General features: G+C 39.7%; 1 pseudogene; it reads left to right on the top strand.

The window, feature by feature from the left end:
• LOC139409707 (26S proteasome non-ATPase regulatory subunit 1-like) overlaps positions 1 to 12,767 on the top strand; it is a 114,169-nt pseudogene that overhangs the window by 76,313 nt on the left and 25,089 nt on the right.

Genomic DNA, 12,767 nt, shown 5'->3' with positions numbered 1-12,767 from the left:
ATTGTAGATTTTGCTTTATGTTTTGGATCATTGTCTTGTTGGAAGACAAATCTCCGTCCCAGTCTCAGGTCTTTTGCAGACTCCATCAGGTTTTCTTCCAGAATGGTCCTGTATTTGGCTCCATCCATATTCCCATCAATTTTAACCATCTTCCCTGTCCCTGCTGAAGAAAAGCAGGCCCAAACCATGATGCTGCCACCACCATGTTTGACAGTGGGTATGGTGTGTTCAGGGTGATGAGCTGTGTTGCTTTTACGCCAAACATAACGTTTTGCATTGTTGCCAAAAAGTTCAATTTTGGTTTCATCTGACCAGATTTGACATTCTTCCACATGTTTGGTGTGTCTCCCAGGTGGCTTGTGGCAAACTTTTAAACAACACTTTTTATGGATATCTTTAAGAAATGGCTTTCTTCTTGCCACTCTTCCATAAAGGCCAGATTTCTGCAATATACGACTGATTGTTGTCCTATGGACAGAGTCTCCCACCTCAGCTGTAGATCTCTGCAGTTCATCCAGAGTGATCATGGGCCTCTTGGCTGCATCTCTGATCAGTCTTCTCCTTGTATGAGCTGAAAGTTTAGAGGGACGGCCAGGTCTTGGTAGATTTGCAGTGGTCTGATACTCCTTCCATTTCAATATTATCGCTTGCACAGTGCTCCTTGGGATGTTTAAAGCTTGGGAAATATTTTTGTATCCAAATCCGGCTTTAAACTTCTTCACAACAGTATCTCGGACCTGCCTGGTGTGTTCCTTGTTCTTCATGATGCTCTCTGCGCTTTTAACGGACCTCTGAGACTATCACAGTGCAGGTGCATTTATACGGAGACTTGATTATGCACAGGTGGATTGTATTTATCATCATTAGTCATTTAGGTCAACATTGGATCATTCAGAGATCCTCACTGAACTTCTGGAGAGAGTTTGCTGCACTGAAAGTAAAGGGGCTGATTAATTTTGCACGCCCAATTTTTCATTTTTTGATTTGTTAAAAAAGTTTGAAATATCCAATAAATGTTGTTCCACTTCATGATTGTGTCCCACTTGTTGTTGATTCTTCACAAAAAAAATACAGTTTTATATCTTTATGTTTGAAGCCTGAAATATGGCAAAAGGTCGCAGAGTTCAAGGGGGCCGAATACTTTCGCAAGGCACTGTAAATGGAAAACTTCAATTTTTGCAAACATTTCTAGACTTGTTTTTGCTTTCTTATTGCTGTATTGTGTATAGCTTGATGAGGGGGAAAAATTTAATCAATTTTAGAATAAGGCTGTAACGTAACAATGTGGAAAAAGTCAAGGGGTCTGGAAACTTTTCGAATTAACTATGTTCAAGTCTAATAAAAAAAATATAGAAAGGGAATGAATGAGAAATTATACCTTTTGCACAACTCAGGAGGAGTTTGGTTTAATGTTTGGTTGGCATATTGTCACTGGTGGTCAGGGATCTAGGGGAGGGAGAAGAGGCCATCATCTTTGCCCTCGTCTTACCAAAGTAGCAATGACCCTTCAGCACACAAAAAAGGGAATCATGAATGGAAGGGAATTATAAAAGTTCTCAATCATTTTGCAGGTGACAAAAATAGATTTCATTATTGAAAGGTTTTTACTCTAACATTTGAGAACATGTAACGTAATTTCATATCTGATAGTCCATATATGAAAAAATTGTTAATGTGTGACTAAGTAGCAAAGTTACGAACCAGCTAACCTTAGACCAGAGGGGTATCCTACAAAACAAGCTAGATCTACTCAGGGTTTTCTCCATGTGAAGCTTCAGTTAGCTTCACATGAAGCTCCGGCTTCATCCATACAATGACGGTTGATATTGCTCGTCCTCCTGCTGCTAACTCTAGCAGGCATTTAAAACAAGGCTAATCAAACTCCGAACTCTTCATTGAGACAGTGCTGAAACATCAATCCATGGTTGAGTCAGTACCACATTTTCATTTGTGCCGAAATCAAAATAAAAGACAAGTAATCTTGCAAATTCTGCAGGCAACGGTGTGAATTAGGCTTTTAGAAGTGCCATCTTTATTATTTATCGTTAATGCCGTGTTTTGTGTGCTTATCAATGCACAAGTACCTTTTTTCCCCCACTCTTATCGATACTTTTTTATTTATTATGTCATACAAAAGTTTCATTGGGTGAAGTTTAAAATACATTCTGCCATTACTAAATATGTAATGTGAAATATCTTAACATTACTAATTTCTATCACAAAAAAAACATTTGATTAATAAAATATTAAATCAGTCATCTTCAAATGATGGGGACAGTGGCGACCCAGTAATTCAGGGCAGGTAGGACAGTACTAGTGAAAATTTGGAGACTTACTCATTCAAGTTTTTTTTTCTACATTTTCTACATTGAAGACATCAACACTATGAATTAACACATTTGGAATCATGTAGTAACCAAAACAAGTGTTAAACAAATCAAAATATAAAAAATGCCTTGATGATCGCTTTGCATACTCTTGGCATTCTCTCAACCAGCTCCACCTGGAATGATTTCTTGAAGGAGTTCCCACATGTGCTGAGCACTTGTTGGCTGCTTTTCCTTTTATTTTGCGGTCCAACTCATCCCAAACCATCTCAATTGGGTTGAGGTCGGGTGATTGTGGAGGCCAGGTCATCTGATGCAGCACTCCATCCCTCTCCCTCTTGGTCAAATAGCCCTTACACAGCCTGGACATGTTGGGTCATTGTCCTGTTGAAAAACAAGTGAGCGCAAACCAGATGAATGGCGTTTCGCTGTAGAATCGCTGCGGACTTGGTGGTGCGCATGTAATCATTGAATATTGTAAGTGCTTTCATTGTCTGCTTATATACCCCCTTTATTTATCCTACGGTTCTGACTTGGTGAATACTGTAAGAACGGTCCATGTTCTGAATTCTGTCGCTGTACATTTCAAAAGTGCTGAACAAATAGTTATATTGACCACGTCCATCTTAGCTCGCTCATTATTGTCTTAATAAATATTAATGATTGCCTCTTATCAGCTCATCGTTCCCATGCCAAAGTTTGTACATCTCAGTTGTCAGTAGAAACTACATTTGTTTAAGCAAGTCACCTATGTTTTTAAAAAAGGCAGTAAATGAGGCTGAATTAACTGTTTCGCTGACCGACAAGGCTCCGCTGATAGCCAGGTGTAGCGGTGGTGCGTATTCACTCCATGGTGCTGAAAAGAAAGCTTTGCTGTTGGGACAGCTTTACGTTGGCCCTAACAGTTTGTGGGCACCATTTGTCACCGTTGTAGTGCAATTAATGTATTGTTTAGTGTTGTGTAGTGGCTTTGCTGGCATGCATCTAAAAATAAACTGAGGTTTTAGGAATCATATCACAGATAAACCGACACATAAACCTAGTTAGCTAGCTAGTTGTTAAAAATGACTGTATATGGGATCATAACATTACATTTTACTGGTAACATAGCAGTCCTGCAGATATTCTCTCTTCCTGGCTTGCTAGCTACAGCAGCTTCATATCTAATCACTAGTGTACTACTACTGTATCTTAAATACATTTTTAAACCTTTTTTTGTTGTAGCTGGTGGGGGTGCAAAAAATTATGCAGACTGCTGTTTTTGTGATTATACTTTTTCATAATGACAAAGACAAGTTCAAGTTTTATGTCGGACAACAAAAATAGAATGTTCATGATTTAATCCATGCCAAAGATGGTAAGATGAAAGGCAATGTTGATACTGAGGGGTTGGCAAGACTTTGAAATTCCTTACCGCAATCATGACTATGCTGGTTGGCGGAAATAAAAGTACAGGCTTTGTCGCCAGTAATACCTTTCAGATATAAAGAAAAGGTGGCAGGTTTTTGGTTCTGTTTGAAAGGGATATCAGTCAGCAGAGGGTAGGAAAGAGAAGGGTGGGGAGGCTAGCTAAAAGGAGCTGCTCTCTCTCTCCCCGTTTTGCACAACAAGCTCTGTCACAGCCGTTTAAGAAATGCCAGACTCATTTTCAAAGCGTCCTCTGGTCTCGGCCTGTACATCAACAGCCTTTGAGCTCGGGGCGGTGTGAACGATTGTGCAAGAGACTCTTAAATTGGAAACGGCAGGAGGCACAACACGTGTGCCTGTGTAATTTTCAGCGTCTTTCCAGATTTTGTTTGGTGTGCTCTTACACTGGTGATGGTGGCATGGCAGCTAGCGTGACAGTGCGGCGGGTGTGTCAGTACACCTTGGGCATAAAGGTTGTTTATGTAGGCCTACACTGCCGTACTGTTATGGACTGCCCGCCTGCTGTTTTTTTTTCTCAGCACTTTTACTTTGTGCCCCACACACATATGTGGCAATAACGTAAACGCACATGCTCAACTAAACTTTTCTTTCACACCCTCTCTGGGTTATTTCGTTGCATGACATTTTTTATGATTGAAGCCACGCTGTCATTAATTGCGGTGGGCCTGTTTTAATGTGAAGCCACACTGATGTTTTCAAGTGTTCTCGAGACAGGAAGGCGATTCGGTGCAGTTGTGTTAAATCGTGTTCGTCGAGTATGTGCCCCGGTGCCTCACACTCCCAGGTGGGCCACTTACTTTACAGGACTCGTTTTTTAAATATCTTACATGGAATTATAAATGGTAATGTTTTAACCATATAACCCTTCTTAAATCTTTATTATCGAGAAGTGTGGCTAGTGAGTTTTTAACCAGCTAATAGTGGCTCTCACTTCATGTCAGTTCCAAATGTGGGCCTTGGCATGCATATGGGCTTTATCAAAGCCAAAGTGACGTGGCAGCCAAAAGGTCTCCCATATGCAGCTGAAAAACCGGACAACAAAGAATTTAAGTATATTTCATCGAATACGAGTGCTAGATTGTAATGTGGAGGCCCACAAAATAAACTGAACAATGAGTTTGAGTCATAATGGTTTTCGTTGCTTTCCCGGCACAGGTGAACCAGTTCCGGCAGCTCTACTCCAAGGTCATCAATGACAAGCATGATGACGTCATGGCCAAGTTCGGGGCCATCCTGGCCCAGGGCATCCTGGATGCAGGTCAGTGTTTTGTGTTAAGTGTGTGTGTGACTGATATTTGGTTGCAGCGGTGGGATTTCTTCAGAAAACTTGTTGATGTATCTGTTTCAGTCTGCTCTTTAGGGGAAGTGTGTGTGTGTGTGTGTTGGCAATATTTACAAGGGGTCCAGTTCCAGCCGCCCTACTGGGCTTGACCACCCCTGTGTCCTGTGATTTTCCCCAACTTCCTTCTCTGGAAGCGATGATGCTACGATGCATTAGCACCTGGTTGTCCAGCAATGAGAACAGCCACATGACTCTTATTACTGTTAGTCTGACTGTGTGTGCGTGTTCGCCAGGGTTTCCGTTAGCCGTTAGTGCTGAGATTAACCAAAATGTCAATGTTTTTTTTGTGTGGTTATTAAACAACTAAAGTTGGATACACTTTTACGTCTGCTACGTTAAGTTAGATGATATTACACGAGAGAGACCTACACGGCTACATGAGAGGAATGTTCACAATACAACAGGCGAGAGGGATGGAGAAAGTTTGAAAGTATGTCTGATCTACTTTGAAAAACAAGTAAAAATGATTGTCAGCCAGCTCTGCACCGTACTTAGGCAAGCTAGCCTAGCTAAATAGGATGACTAAAGACAGTACAGTATGGGGAAAACAGAGAGAATGTAATGTTAGATGGTTGGCTGGCTAGAGAGTAGAGATCAGATGATGTCTAAGGAATGAACAATTATAAAGTCATCAAATAAAACTAAGTAATATACACAACTGAAATATTTTATTATTTCATAGTAATTTCCTATTTTTCTTTGTGGCCCTGACAGAGATGATGGAATATTTTCAATGTTTTGGCAATTGAATGTTCACTGTTTTTGGCTTTGGAATTTCTATTAAAAAGCTCTAATCATTTTAATGTCATTATTTCATAATGCATTTAATGTTTAAAACAATAATATAAATCGAAAATCGTGATGTTTTAATATTATTGCACCTAAACCGAACCGGCCTAAAAAAGCACATCAGTCGTCACTATTATCCCGCTTTTGGACAGAAAATGAATAAATGAAAAGCCCGATAAATAAAACTGATCTCGGCCAATTGTCCAGGAGAAGAAAAATAGTCCCATTGTAAAATAATGATTTTTAGCCTATTCATTGATGGAAATACCAGTCAATGTAAATACATTTGACCGGTCATGCTTATCGGTCTATAGGTTCATCATTTAGTGGAATTAAATTGGCGGGTGTGTATTTTAGTTAGTCGTTATATTTATCACACAGAATACATATACAGAGCCTATGATGAGCAGAAAACTGTCAGACAGCACCAGCGTTGCTGCTACAGCTTCGTAAACAGCTCATTTGTTGCTGCTGGAGTGAAACGTGTATTTAAAAGCTCAATCATTGAGTAACAATTCTAAATGCAATCGCATTGCTTAAAAGTCAGATCCGACCATAGAAACGGGGAGGCAATTATTTCATAGACTTCCATATGTCATTAAAACCATTAGCCTATTCCTCATGTTCTAGACGGTTTGGCTATTTAGCAACAAAACTGACGCATGCTCAACTATGGGGCAAAACAGACTGTGTTAGCTTAGATGGTTGACTTCATGTAAGCTATATTTCTTCTCCAATGTTTATTGAAAACATAAATACATTTGCAGAATGAGCACTTGCTGTCTCTCAAATACATCGTTGAAGTTGTTGGTTAAGCTAGCGAATTTTTTGCCATATTAGCATTGACATGAAATCAGTCAAAACACCTCAAAACAAGACATGGTATCAAGAGCAAGATGAAACGAGCCACTTATGATTCCCCACATGGCAGTTTCTTGTCATTCTTGCTAGTAATCTGGCCATCCGGTGTCACAACAACACACTGACTTCTGCCCCATGGGAGCGCGCACGTCGTTTTCGTGACGTTGTAAGCTAACCCATCTAATGGTTTTCAAGTCCACTTTCTTTCATTGTCCACTAGCCAAAGGCACAATCCTAGTTATATTAGCAACCCATGCTAGTTGTTGCAACTTAAACTCTCCCCTCTTTCTAAATTTCCAATAGATATTTTGATCTCTGTCACATGAAACTGCTGGCATGTGCGGTGTGCTTTTGACAAGGGTTTTTCCCGCTAATTGCATTATGGAATGAACATTCCCATGTAGCCTACTGCCTTCTGCGCATTGCTGTACGTATAATGTGAAGAAATAGTAGTTAATCAACATTTTAAGCTAAACGTTCTGATCTGTTGCATCATCCTCATTGCTTTAAAATATATACAGTGCATTCAGACCTCTTGACTTTCTCCACATTTTGTTACATTAAAGCCTTATTCTAAAATTGATTTGTTTTTTCCCCTCGTCAATCTACACACTATGTCATAATGACAAAGCAAAAAAAAAACGTTTTTGTGATTTTTTTTGTGTGTGCAAATATATTCCAAATAAAAAAACGATTAGATTTGCATAAGTACTCAAACCTTTTACTCATTACTTTGTTGAAGCACCTTTGGCAGAGATTAAAGCCTCAAGTCTTCTTGGGTATGACGCTACAAGCTTGGCACACCTGTATTTGGGGAGTTTCTCCCATTTCTCTCTGCAGATCCTCTCAAGCTCTGTCAGGTTGGATGGTTATCCTTTTCAAGGTAAAAATTGAGGGGGCTGGTAACTAAATCAACAAAGCCACCAGTTTCACTAAATCACATTGATTTCTCTTAATCCCAGACCAAGGGCCTCGCTAACGTTTCCATTAGTCATTTATGACAATTTTAGCTTAACAAGCTTTTACATGTGAAAAGGGAACAAATGTCAGTAAAACAATGACCTGGCACGGCTAGTATAAGAGAAGAGTGGGTGGTGTTTGCTGTGATTAGGCGGTCAAGGGCTGGGGGTGCAGAGTTAGAATAATAGACTGCCATTGCCCTCTGGGAGACAAATACGGAGAGGAGGATGGAGGGAGTGGGAGGAAGAGGAGTATCAGGATGAAAGAAAAAGCAGGGTGATTGGAATCAGTGTTGGGAGAAGGGGAGGTCCTTCCCCATATAAATAATGTAAAAAGTCCTTTCAAAACAAGTTACTTTGGAGGAATCCTTCGATTTAAAATACATTATTACACTGGAAATGGTTCCAATGTAAAATCAAATCAGACAATAGTGGTTAAATCACGTGCCGCTTCAGACCAGTTTTTTTCTATGTAATTACAGTGATGATGACTTGTGGGTCATTTAATTCCTTTATTTTGACATCTGAAATGGCCCCTCCTAATGCCCGAACAAATGGATTTTGTCGCCAGAGTGACTCACAGATTCGAGTTGTGAGTGTCACACAAGTCTCTTTTAAAATTTAAGACACCTCTGGAAGGAGGGGTATGCTCTGTTTTTATCAACCTATATGGAATTGAATTGTAATTTTCCTTGGGGAGGGGACTTCTTTTCCCAGAGTGTTATGTGATTACTAGCTAGATCAACTACCATTTTTTTTTTGTGGTGGCATAAGGTCCTTTGGCAGTACAGAGCAGAGGGATTTCTTTAGAAAGTTGCCCTGAATAAGCGCATCTTCTACATTATTTTCAAAAAAAAAAAAAAAAAAAAAAAAAAAAACGTTTTGGAGGAGCTTTGAGAACTGAATACATGAGCAGACACTGAAAAGCTTCACATTTAGGGCCGAGATTAAAAGGAGTATAATTCTACGTAATGAATGAGGGAACGTCTGGCGAGACGGAGGGAACGGTTGGGTGTGCGGTTTCTTGCGAGAGCTGCTTTCGAAAGCTAAACCCTCGGTAATGAGCACCAGAGATCATGAAATGGAACCCTAATGGTTTCCGCATGTCACATTTCATATGATTATCCAACCCCACTCATAACTTTGACTAATACTCCACATCCACATCTGAAATCAAAGTGATACACTAGAAGTGAAGTGATGGTTCTTTAGGTGGAAGCTGCCTTTACAGTACTCAACACATAGCTGTCAGCATTGGCCTGACAGTTAAGGGTTGTAGAGGAAGAAGCGATAGCTTCAGTGTGCTATCTGGCTTACGATCCCATATTACGATCTTGTCTGGGCGGTCTAATGCGACAGAAAACAGAGGGGACTTGGGAGTTCTTTATCTTGGCAAGAGAATGGGGGATCCCGGTTTGATCTTGTCTGTTGCTGTAGTGGCACGGATCGGCTAAAAGCATTATGGGAACACAAATATTGCAAAAGACTAACCCCACTGCAGTATGAGTGCAATATAGGCTCCTTTACTCTGACACACACACACACAAACACACACACACACACACACAAACACACACAAAGTGCACATGCACAGCATAATTCTGATAATTCTGATTTACACTTGTTGCCAGTGTTAAATTTGACTAAGTATTCTTCAAAATGAAACAAGGCTTGGTTGTGTATACACCAGGTTGTATACACCCTCACCTGATGTGTATTTAGACAGCATTTAACACATAGAGGGACCTGCTGGTCTCGATCGAGGTAATACACAAGGCCCAATGTTAGCAGTGTGACGTATGCCTTTCTGCTCCAGCCTGTGTTTGGGGTATGCGTATACACATCTGTGAGTGTGTGTGTGTGTCAAGTGTTTGATGTGCAGCTCTCTGGGACCCCACACACAAACACACATGTAGACTGTAGGCTTGCACGCACACACAAAAGCACTCACTTTACCCTTGCGGGCACAACAGGGTTTACAGACGTTTGACCAAAAGCATTTTTATTTCACGGATATTTGAGAAATTTACCGGACCCATATGAGCAACGTGGGCATCCACACAAGGTGCTCAGAATGACAGAAATAGTGCAGATTGTAGATTCCATCAATGTAATTGTCAGCATTATTTCCAATTCCCCATATATTTATGTAAAAGTGATAATTAAATTTGCTAACATTTCGAAAAACCTGTTTTTGCTTTGTGTGTGTGTGGAGATCAGTACTGGACAATTATTTTCCATGGAGGGCCATATTAGAATATATTTTTGCCATCGTGGGCCAGAATCATATTACAGGATTATACATCATGTGTATGACTGTGTTGACAGATATATCTACTGTAAATCACGTCCAGATATGCTACTTTTTAACATGCACAGAAATAAACCACATCCATGTTCTCCTTTTGGTAGGTATTTTCATTATTAAACATGCAATGAACTACACGGAGGGAAAAGTACACTGTGCATTCAGCACCACGGACAGAACTCTTGTTAACAGGTATGCACAAAACACAAAGAGAGCGCTCAACACTACATTTAAACTACTCAATCAGTGTGAGGAGTGAAGTCTCTGATGGGCATTGACTAGAGCAGTGAAGTCCGGTATAGTTTCTGATGTTGCTATGCGCAGGATTGGTGAGAGTCCATAAGAGATGATCTGTGCCTTGACTTGTTATATTTCATCACTGAAAATATCTGTTCACATACATAGGTTGAACCAAACAGTACAAAAATCTTCTGCGCATTACTCCTAATCTTTGGGAAGTTTTGTTCATCGAGAGATGCATAGAACCTCGTCAGTGACATTGTTTTGAATACTTCTCCAATCATTGCATCAGACTGAAGATCGATAAGCTCAAGTTGCAGGTCAGTGGGAGCGTTATCCACATTGAAGGTGAAAGGAGAGGAAACCAACAGCATGTCATTTTCCAACACTTTGAAATACTCAAAACGACTAGAAAACTCAGTTCAAAGCAGCGTTGTATACTTCTCCCGCTTGTCATCTGATAGGGAACAGACTAGAGTTTGACCGATTAATCGGCATTTCCAATTAATTAGGGCCTATTTCAAGTTTTCATAACAATCGGTAATCAGCATTTTTGGATGCCGATTATGGCTGATTATATTGCTGACCACTTGTTACGCGAGTGCAGCAAGGAGCCAAGGTAAGTTGCTAGCTAGCATTAAACTTATCTTATAAAAAACTATCAATCTTCACATAATCACTAGCTAACTACACATGGTTGATGATATTACTAGGTTAACTAGCTTGTCCTGCGTTGCATATAATCAATGCGGGTCCTGTTAAATTATCATTGAATCACAGCCTACTTTGCCAAATGATTTAACAAAAGCGCATTCGCGAAAAAAGCACAATTGTTGCACGAATGTACCTAACCATAAACATCAATGCCTTTCTTAAAATCAATACACTGTAGTATATATTTTTAAACCTGCATATTTAGTTAAAAGAAATCCAGGTTAGCAGTTTGGACCGCCTGGCTCAATGGAAACTAATTTGCCAGAATTTTACATAATTATGACATAACATTGAAGGTTGTGCAATGTAATAGCAATATTTAGACTTATGGATGCCACCCGTTTGATAAAATACGGAACTGTTCCGTATTTGACTGATAGAATTAACATTTTATTTACAAAATGATAGTTTCTTGATGATTTGATGATATTAATGACCAACGGCTTGTATTGCCGTGTTCATTATAATTACGTCTATGATTTGATAGAAGGGTCTGACTGAGCATTGGTAGGCGGCAGCAGGCTCGTAAGCATTCATTCAATCTTTACAGTGTTTGCCAGCAGCTCTTAGCAATGCTTGCTTCACAGCGCTGTTTGGGACTTCAAGCCTATCAACTCCTGAGATTAGGCTGGCAATGTTAAAGTGGCTATTAGAACATACAATAGTCAAAGGCATATGAAATACAAATGGTATAGAAAGAAATAGTCAACGCGTCATAATTCTTATAATAACTACAACCTAAAACTTCTTAACTTAACTGGGAATATTGAACCACCAGCTTTCATATGTTCTGAGCAAGGAACTTAAACGTTAGCTTTTTTTACCTGGCACATATTGCACTTTTATTTTCTTCTCCAACACTTTGTTTTTGCATTATTTAAACTAAATTGAGAATGTTTCATTATTTATTTGAGACTAAATAGATTTTATTTATGTATCATATTAACAGCATTGTTGTAATTGTCTTTATTACAAATGTATATATAAAAATCGGCCAATTAATCGGTATCTGCTTTTTTTGGTCCTCCAATAATCGGTATCGGTGTTGAAAAATCATAATCGGTCGACCTCTAGAACATACTAGTAGTGTTGGAAGTTGGGTGAGATTGTTGACTTCTACTTGGCGGGTCAGGAGGAGTAAGTTTCCCTTGAAGGCTTTGACAAGGCTGTACATCTGATGTGCAAAAAGGCCCTTCCCTTGTAGTTTGGAATTCAGTTCATTCATGGGGGCCATGATGTCCACGGTGAAGGCAAAATCAGCCAACCATTCTTTATCTTGCAACTGAGGGAAATCCACATTTTCCTTTCATTTGCAAAAACTCAGCAATCTCTGACTTCAGGTCCCACACCCTTTTAAGCACCTTCCCCAAACTCAGCCATCTCACATTTGTGTGGCAGGGGAGATCTGCATGACCTGACTGTCTCATCCAACAGTGAGACAAACTGTCTGTGATTTTAAAGATTTTGCTCTTTTGAAGTTTACCACTTTACTGACTGTATCCACAACATGGCTAATTTTCAGAACACATTTACAGAGTAGCACTAAATGAATAATGCAATGCAGGAAAATAATTTTCTTATCTGGGTTCAGCTCAGCTGCTTGATCTTGTATCCTTTTCAAAAGACCAATGTTTTTCCTGTCAAGTTTGGGCACCCATCAGTGGTCACACTGGATAACTTTTCAAAACCTCTTCCAATAAATGTTTCCCTGCGGTTGTGCTCTTCATTGACTGCACTGAAGCAAGCTCCTCTGTAATTTTAAAGTCTGGGGTTATGTCTTGTAAGAATATCAACATCTG

The sequence above is a fragment of the Oncorhynchus clarkii genome, chromosome 5, assembly GCF_045791955.1.
Source record: "Oncorhynchus clarkii lewisi isolate Uvic-CL-2024 chromosome 5, UVic_Ocla_1.0, whole genome shotgun sequence".
NCBI classification, from domain to species: Eukaryota; Metazoa; Chordata; class Actinopteri; order Salmoniformes; family Salmonidae; genus Oncorhynchus; species Oncorhynchus clarkii.
The sequence above is the reverse complement of the archived record's forward strand: the minus strand, read 5'-3'. Positions and strand labels throughout refer to the sequence as shown.